The sequence below is a fragment of the Myotis nattereri genome (genome assembly GCF_964212035.1).
Source record: "Myotis nattereri genome assembly, chromosome: 2".
Classification (NCBI taxonomy): Eukaryota; Metazoa; Chordata; class Mammalia; order Chiroptera; family Vespertilionidae; genus Myotis; species Myotis nattereri.
Window position 1 is genome coordinate 119,052,158 of NC_138076.1, and position 8,321 is coordinate 119,060,478.

General features: G+C 38.3%; 1 pseudogene across 1 annotated transcript; it reads left to right on the top strand.

The window, feature by feature from the left end:
* The first annotated feature begins 3,420 nt into the window (after positions 1-3,420).
* LOC308514234 (elongation factor 1-delta-like) lies at positions 3,421-4,172 on the top strand (annotated as a pseudogene). Its single transcript has one exon. The product of its transcript is annotated as an elongation factor 1-delta-like (transcript).
* Positions 4,173-8,321: the final 4,149 nt, after the last annotated feature.

The following is an 8,321-nucleotide window of genomic DNA, read 5'->3' on the forward strand; positions in this document are numbered from 1 at the left end:
AAGCAGTTAGAAATAAAAGAAAAAGTCATTTCAGTAATGAAGACAAACTAAAAGAACTTGAATGTCAATAAACAAAACTGAATACACTTTAAGAGAAAAAGAAGGAAGACATTTTAAATAGTTTTTTTAAAAGATAAAAAGGATTTGAGAGAAAATGAAAAATATTTTTAAATAAGTGAAGAAGGTACAACTCACAAATATTGGAAGTTCCTAAAGTAGAAAGGCAAAGAAAGGAACCAATCAAATAATAAAAACTATTTTATAAGCAAAAGCAAATTTCTATACTACTTGGTGACCTGAGACGCTGCCCGAGTATATTCCCCAAAATGACCAGCGCCAAAGCCTATTTAGTAAAATTATTGGACTTTAGAAGGAAAAAAATATTTGAGCATCTAGCAAGTGATTTTTGAGGGAAAGAAAATTACATTATCATCAGACATTTCAACATAACACTTTATGTCTGAAGAGAATAGTATATTATGTTGAAGGCCTTCAAGGCAAGAAAATGTGAGGTAAGAGTTTTATTTGGAGCAAGATTGACTTCTGAGTAAAGAGGGCACCAACTGTCAGTGACATCACAAACTTAAGAAATACTGGTCCTGAGCCCTTCCTGAGGAGCTCACCAAAAAAATAAAACTTCAGAAAGCCAAAATGACTCAAATCACGCTGGCATAAGTACTAATGAGAGCACTAAACATTAGTTATTTGGAGAACTAAGAGTAAATTGGTGTAAAAAAAAGAAAAGAAAGAAAAGGTACATATGAAATGGCTATCTGCTCAGGCAGTATAAAGTATGACTGAAAAATGGAGAAAGAAGCGAGAGAACATGTACAATGTATTTACTTTTGTCTTTTGTTGTCTGTATTTTATTTTATTTTAAAAATATATTTTATTGATTTTTTACAGAGAGGAAGGGAGAGAGTTGGAGAGTTAGAAACATCGATGAGAGAGAAACATCGATCAGCTGCCTCCTACACATCTCCTACTAGGGATGTGCCTGCAACCCAGGTACATGCCCTTGACCGGAATCGAACCCGTGACCCTTCAGTCCGCAGGCCGACGCTCCATCCACTGAGACAAACCGGTTTCGGCAGTTGTTGTCTATATTTTAAATGTCATATCTAAGAAACCAATGCCTAATACAAGGTTACACAATTTTACATCTATGTTTTATTCTAAGAGTTTTATAGTCTCAGCTGCACATGTAGGTCTGTGACCCATTTTGAGTTAATTTTTGTGGATGGTATGAGGTAGACATCCTGCCTTTGGATATCTAGTTTTCCCAGTACCATTTGCTGAAAAAACTATCCTTGCCCCATTGGGTTGACTTGTCACTCTAGTGTTGAAAATCAGTTGACCTCAGATCTGTGGGACTACTAGTGTTTTTATTCTGAGGCTGTTGTGAACATGCTGTGAGTCAAGTAAATAAGTAATCGTGGGATACTCTGTCATTGCCTCAGTCCTTGAAAAACAGGATTCTTGGTGTGGAAGAAAGGATTTACAAATGTGAATCAGAAGAGAGTATGTTTAAAAACAAAATGAAACTCACATAGTTCTAAACTCCTGAGATATTTTTTATTTTAATAATAAAATATTCCTCCCCCCTAGCCAGTTTGGCTGAGTGGATAGAGCGTCGGCCTGCAGACTGAAGGGTCTCAGGTTCCATTCCGGCCACCCCCGGCCCTGGTCAGGGGTGTGTGTGAGAGGTAATCAATGGATGTGTCTCTCTCACATTGATGTTTCTCTCTCTCTATCTCTCTCCCCTCCCCTCCCCTCCACTCCCTAAATAAATAAATAAATAAATAAATAATAAAACATTTCCTACAATGTTTTCTGATATAGCCTTGAAATAGTGAGTAACACTTAGGATTCGCAGAGAGGTTTTGAAATATCTTTTTCCTTCAAAAGAAAGTGGAGCTTCTTGGAGCAGGGGCTGGTTCAGACCTGAGTTAAGAAGTGTGGAAGTATGCGCCTAGCATATCTTGTCATTTCAGAGAGGCCCAAAGCTGTCAAGACCACGAGGGCGATGCCAGAAGGATTCAGGAACCAACGTGGAGAGGTTCCTACTGCACAAAGATGGGACAGTTTGGGTTTTACAACAAATATTAGTTACATATTAAAATTCATTAAATATATTTATATCCATGAGTTCACAATGATATTTTTAAAAGATTAAGTGAAGAAATATATATAAAAGACTAAGCAGTCACCTATTGAGAATAATGAGGGACCAAATCATTATCTTGAAAGTCTGATTAGAAGAAAGGCAAGGAAAACAAGTATTTATCTTGTCCTATCTCTACACACTGTACCACTTAGTACAATAAATGATAAGCTTCTCTTTGTAAAATTTTTCTCATTAATTAATGAGCAAAAACATATGGAATTCAAATATCACTATTTTGTAAATCCCAATGAAACTTAAGCATCCTGTGCTGTCCAATTGGGTAGTCACTAGTCACATGTAGCTATTTAAATCTAAATTTTAATTAAGTAAAATTATATAAAATTAAAAGTTTAGCTCCTTAGTCACACTAGCCACACTTCAGGTGTTTAGCAGCCGCATGTGCCAGTGGCTTCCACAGGGGACAGTACACATATAGGACATTTCCTCTGTTGCAGGAAGTGTTATTGGCACATTTTCAACAGTGTGCAGGACAGAGTAATGTGCTGACCAACGTCATGGACATACAATTAGGAAAATCCAGATTTGGGAAACTTCTATGGGTCAAATTACCCAATTTTTTAAACAAGTAAATTATAAGAATACGAAAGAGATGAAGAGGAACCTGCAGATTCAAAGGATTTTTAAACTGTCATATCTGCGATTGGACACTTGGATGAAAGAGCTACAAAAAATGCAAATAAGTGTAAACTCTAAAAATCAGGATAATGGCCTTGGTCGGGTGGCCATGTTTGGAGCATCCTCCTGTGTACCAAAAGGGTGTGGGTTTGATTCCGGGTCAGGGCACATACCAGGTTGTGGCTTTGATCCCCATATGCGGCTTGGAAGGGAGACAACCAATTGATGTTTCTCTCACATTGACATTTCTCTTTCTCTCTCCCTTCCTCTCTCTCTCTAAAATCAACAAAAATATACTTCGATAAGGATTTTTTTAAAAATCAGGCTGTTATCAATGGTGAAAGGACTGTAATTAGCACAGGGCTTCTGATGTGGCCCGCAAAGTTCTATTTGTTGAGCTGGGTACTGATTACAAAGGTGTGCCCCTTATAATAATTCATTAAGCCAGATTTTTATGGCTTTCTTTACCGATTTATTATTTTATAACAAAAAATATATTTTTTAAAAGGGGAACCTTGGAGAGGACTCATCAGGGCACTATGCCTCTGATGAGATAATTTCTTAACTCCGGAACCGCTGAGTCTTTGGTGGCCACGTCCTTGGCTGGCATCAGGAAAATGGCCACAGACCTCCTAGTGCATGAGATCTGGTTCGACAAGTTTAAATACCACGATGCAGGAAGGAAATTCTATGAGCAGATGAACGGGCCTGTGACTGGCTCCTGGTGCCAGAGTTCAGGCCCTGGGGCCTCAAGCGGGCCCAGCGGAGACCACAGTGAGCTCATCGTCCGGACCTCCAGCCTGGCAGTGGAGAACCAGAGCCTGCGAGGCTGGTGCAGGAAGTGCGGCAGGCCATCGCCACGCTGAGGCCGCTGAGTGCTGGAGGAGAGCTCACCTGCCCACCGGGCCATAGGCCCACAGACCCAGCGCGTCTCCCAGGAGCCAAGTGGAGCCCCCACCAGATGGGTGGCCACCGCTGCAGAGGATGATGAGGAGGATGATACCGACATGTTTAGCCGTGATGAGGAGGATGACAAGGAGGCCGTCAAGCTGCGGGAGGAGCGGCTGCAGCAGTACACAGAGAAGAAGGCCAAGAAGCTGGCGCTGGTGGCCAAGTCCTCCATCCTCCTGGATGTTGAGCCCTGGGACGAAGAGACAGACACGGCCCAGCTGGAGGCCTGCGTGCACTCTGTCCAGCTGGATGGGCTGACCTTGGGCTGCTCCATGCTGGTGCCTGTGGGCTACGGCATCCGCAGGCTCCAGATCCAGTGCGTCCCGGAGGACAAGGTGGGAACCGACCTGTTGGAAGAGATCACCAAGTTTGCAGAGCACGTGCAGAGCATCGACATGCTGCTTTCTACAAGATCTAAGCTCTAGCACTGGGCCTGGGAGGTCCTGCCACCATTAAAGACTGAGATTTCCTCAAAAAAAAAAGAAAATTTCTTAATGATTCATGATCTTTAATGCCTTACCAAACCTTTTTACCAAGTGACTTCTGTACTCCCACTGCATCCACATTTAAGTTAATCTGTTCACTCTAAGGCACCAGCCAGCTCTTTAAAGAAGAAAAAAAATAGTTTTCCATTTTCTATCAACTTATGCATTTAGTTTTCAGACTTCCCATCCAGTGTTTCCTTCCCTAAAGAGTTAACCTGGTGTAATTCTTAATTTAAAAGCCTTTTTGTTCTGGCTGTCAAATTACATGCCTGTGATAAAATCTTGAAAAATACAAAGACCCACTGTTAATATCCAACACCATTTTGCTGATTGATACCTGCCTTTGCTTTCTTCCACTCTCCTCCACTCTTCTCTCCTTTCATTTTCTCATCTGTTCCCTTCTTGCCCCTCCTCTTTTTCACACTCACACACACACACACAACATCTTTTCTCAAAATGCTCTTAAAATTGAGTTTGTGATATAATAATAAATATATATTTGGTCTCTGTGCATCCTTTTTTCCTGGCACACAGCTCCTAAAGCCCTTGAAATCACCATTGCTTAGTGTCTTTGTATGCTAATAAGATGATGGGGGAGGGGCCTCATGGTAGATCAACCACCTGATTAGAACAGAGACACTTTCAGCCCCACATTCTGGCCTTCTCAGGGAGGAGAGAGGGAATGGAGGTTGAGTTAATCACCATGGGCTTTAATGTAATGAGTCTTGCCCAATGAAGCCTCCATAAAAATCTCTAAAGTATGATGTTCAGAGAGCCTCCAGGTTGGCCTCCTGGTTCCCCCCAACTTCCTGGAGGCAGCCATCTTGTGTTCACATAGGGGTGGCCATCTTGTGTGTTAGAGTGATGGTCAATTTGCATATTACCTCTTATTATATAGGATTATTATATAGGATTTGATATATACATATATGTGTGTGTGTGTGTGTGTATGTATATATATATATATATATATATATATATACATATATACTGATAATCTAATAAGTAAACTTTCCCTCAGTTCTGTGAGTCATTCTAACAAATTGTCAAACCTGAGGAGAGTGTCATAGGGTCCTCCAATTTATACACAATTAGTCGGAAGCACAGGTGACAACCTGAACTTGCCATTGGCATCTGAAGTTGGGGTTGGGGGCAGTCTTGTGAGGCAGAGCCCTTAATTTGTAGGGTCTGCACCCACTCCAGCCAGATAGTGCCAGAAGAGAATTGGTCATTGGGGAGAACCCCCCCACATTTGATGGCCAGAAGTGAAATATGGCATCACCAAGAGTAGAGAAGAAAATAGTTCTTTACAGATGGTATTTCATCATACAGAGGTACCTTGAACATTGTCTAATTTGGATAAATAGTTTCTCAATTTGAGAGCACTGTAACCACTGCTATACTTGTTGGTTTTTTTTTTTTCATGTTTTAATACTAATCAATATTTGCCGTAAAACTTAGCTATTTTTGTTCCTTTAACCCTATTTAATAATGCTATGTATTCAGTTATAGATATACATGCCAAGGATTTATTCATCTTGTACCTGGAATCTATTTTTTGTGCAGTAAAAAAACATACAATATTAAATTTACCATCAAAATTTAGTATTAATTTACCACTGTAATATAAACTATATCCACATTGTTATGAAACAGATCTCTAGAACTTTTTTCTTATAAAACTGAAACTCTATACCCATTAAACAACCCCCAGTCCCTCCCCACCTAGCCCCTAGGAGCCACATTGCATCTTTTGTTTCTATGACTACTTCAATTAACTCAGGGAAGTGAAATCACAACGTATTTGTTTGTGACTAGTTTATTTCACTTAGTATCATATCCTCAAGATGACATCCATATTGAGCATAAACAGGGTCTTCTGCTTTGTAAAGGCTGAATCATATTCCACTGTATGTATAGACCACATTTTGTTGATCTAGTCATCTATAATGGACATTTGATTGCTTTATCACTTGGCTACTGTGAATAGTGGGAGTGGACATATCTCTGTGAGATTCTGCTTCTGATTCTTTTGGATATATATCTAACCCAAAAGTGGGAATGCTAGATTATATGGCAATTCTATTTTTAATATTTTGAGGAATCTCTCCACTGTTTTCTGCACCATTTTACATTCTCCATCAACAGTGCACAGGAGTTCCAGTTTCTCCGTAGTTACCTAGCACTTGTTATTTTCAGGTTCTTTTGATAGTGGTCATACTATCAAAAGAACCTGAAGTGATAGCTCATTGTGATTTTGATTTACATTTTCTGATAATTAGTGAATTTGAGCACATCTTCATATGCTTCTTGGCTATTTATCTTCTTTGCAGAAAGACCTATTCAAGACTTTTGCCCATGTTTAATTGGATTATTTAATTGTTAGTGTTGAGTTATAGGAGTTTTTAATATATTCTGGATATTCACCTGTTATCAAATATATGGTTTGCAAATATTTTTTCCCATTCCATAGGTTGCCTTTTCACTCTATTTATTGTTCCCTTCTCTGAACAGAAGTCCCCCCCCCCCAGCTTTATTGAAATATAATTAACATATAATTGTGTAAATTTAGGGTGCACCACATGATGATTTTATATATGTATATATTGCAAAATGATTACAATATGGTTAGTTGATATGTCTATTACCTCACATAGTTACCTTTAGTGTGAGTGTGTGTGTGGTGAGAACTTTTAAGATCTGCTCTCATAGAAACTTTCAAATATACATTATAGTATTGTTAACAATAATCCCCATGCTATACATTAGAATGCCAAGGACTTATTCATCTTGTACCTGGAAGTTTGTACCCCTTGCCAACCTTCACCCATTTCCCCCACACACCTGTCACTGTCAGCCACCAACCCTTGCTCTGTTTCTATGAGGTTTTTTGTTTGTTTTAAGACTCCATATATAAGAGAGGTCATATGTTATTTGTCTTTCTCTGTCTGACGTATTTCACTTAGCACAATGAACATTGTCTCAAATGGCAAGATTTTTTTTGTGGCTGAATAAAATAAATATACAGATATAGTATAGACATAGACATAGACATAGACATAGACATAGACATAGATCTCACAGTTTCTTTATTCATTCATCTATTGATGGACAGACATATAGCTTATTTTTATGTCTTGACTATTGTAATAAATGATGCTGCAATGAACATAGAGGTGCAGATATCTCTTTGAAATAGTGATTTTATTTTTTTTCAGAAATATACCCAAGTGGGATTACTGGATTATATGGTAGGTCAATTTTTAATTTTTTGAGGGAATCTCCATACTGTTTTCTATGGTGGCTGCACTAACTTACATTCCCACCAACAGTGCGTAAGGGTTCCCTTTCCCTCAGTCCTTGTCAGCATTTATATTTTGTCTTTTTCATAATAGCCATTCAAATAGATGTGAGATGATATCTCATTGTGGTTTGAATTTGCATTTCCCTGATGGTTAGTGATGTTGAGCACCTTTTCACATACCTGTTGACCATTTAAATGTATATCTTCTTTGGGGAAATGTCTATTCAGGTCCTTTGCTCATTTTAAAATGAGATTATTTGTTCTTTTTCTATTGAGTTTCATGAGTTCTTATATATTTTGGATATTAACCCTTTATCAGACACATGATTTGCAAATATTTTCTCCCATTCTGCAGGTTGCTTTTTCATTTTGTTGATCATTTCTTTGGCTGTGCAGAATCTTTGTAGTTTGTTGTAGTAACACTTGTTGATTTTTGCTTTTGTTGCTTGTACTTTTGGTGTCATATCCAGAAAATCATTGTCAAGACCTATGTCAAGCTTTTTTTCCTATGTTTTCTTCTAGAATGTTTATGGTTTCAAGTGTTACATTTAAGTCTTTAACACATTTCAAGTTAATTTTGTGAATAGTATAACATAGGGATCCAGTTTTATTCTTATCCTGTGGATAGCCAGTTTTTCCAATACCATTTGTTGAAGAGATCAGTTATATTATATTTATTTTATTTTTTAAATTTTATTTTTTTCCATCTCCACTTATCCCCTCTATGTCCTCTTCCACCTCCACCCACCCAGTTAAATTATTTTTAATGAAATAAAAT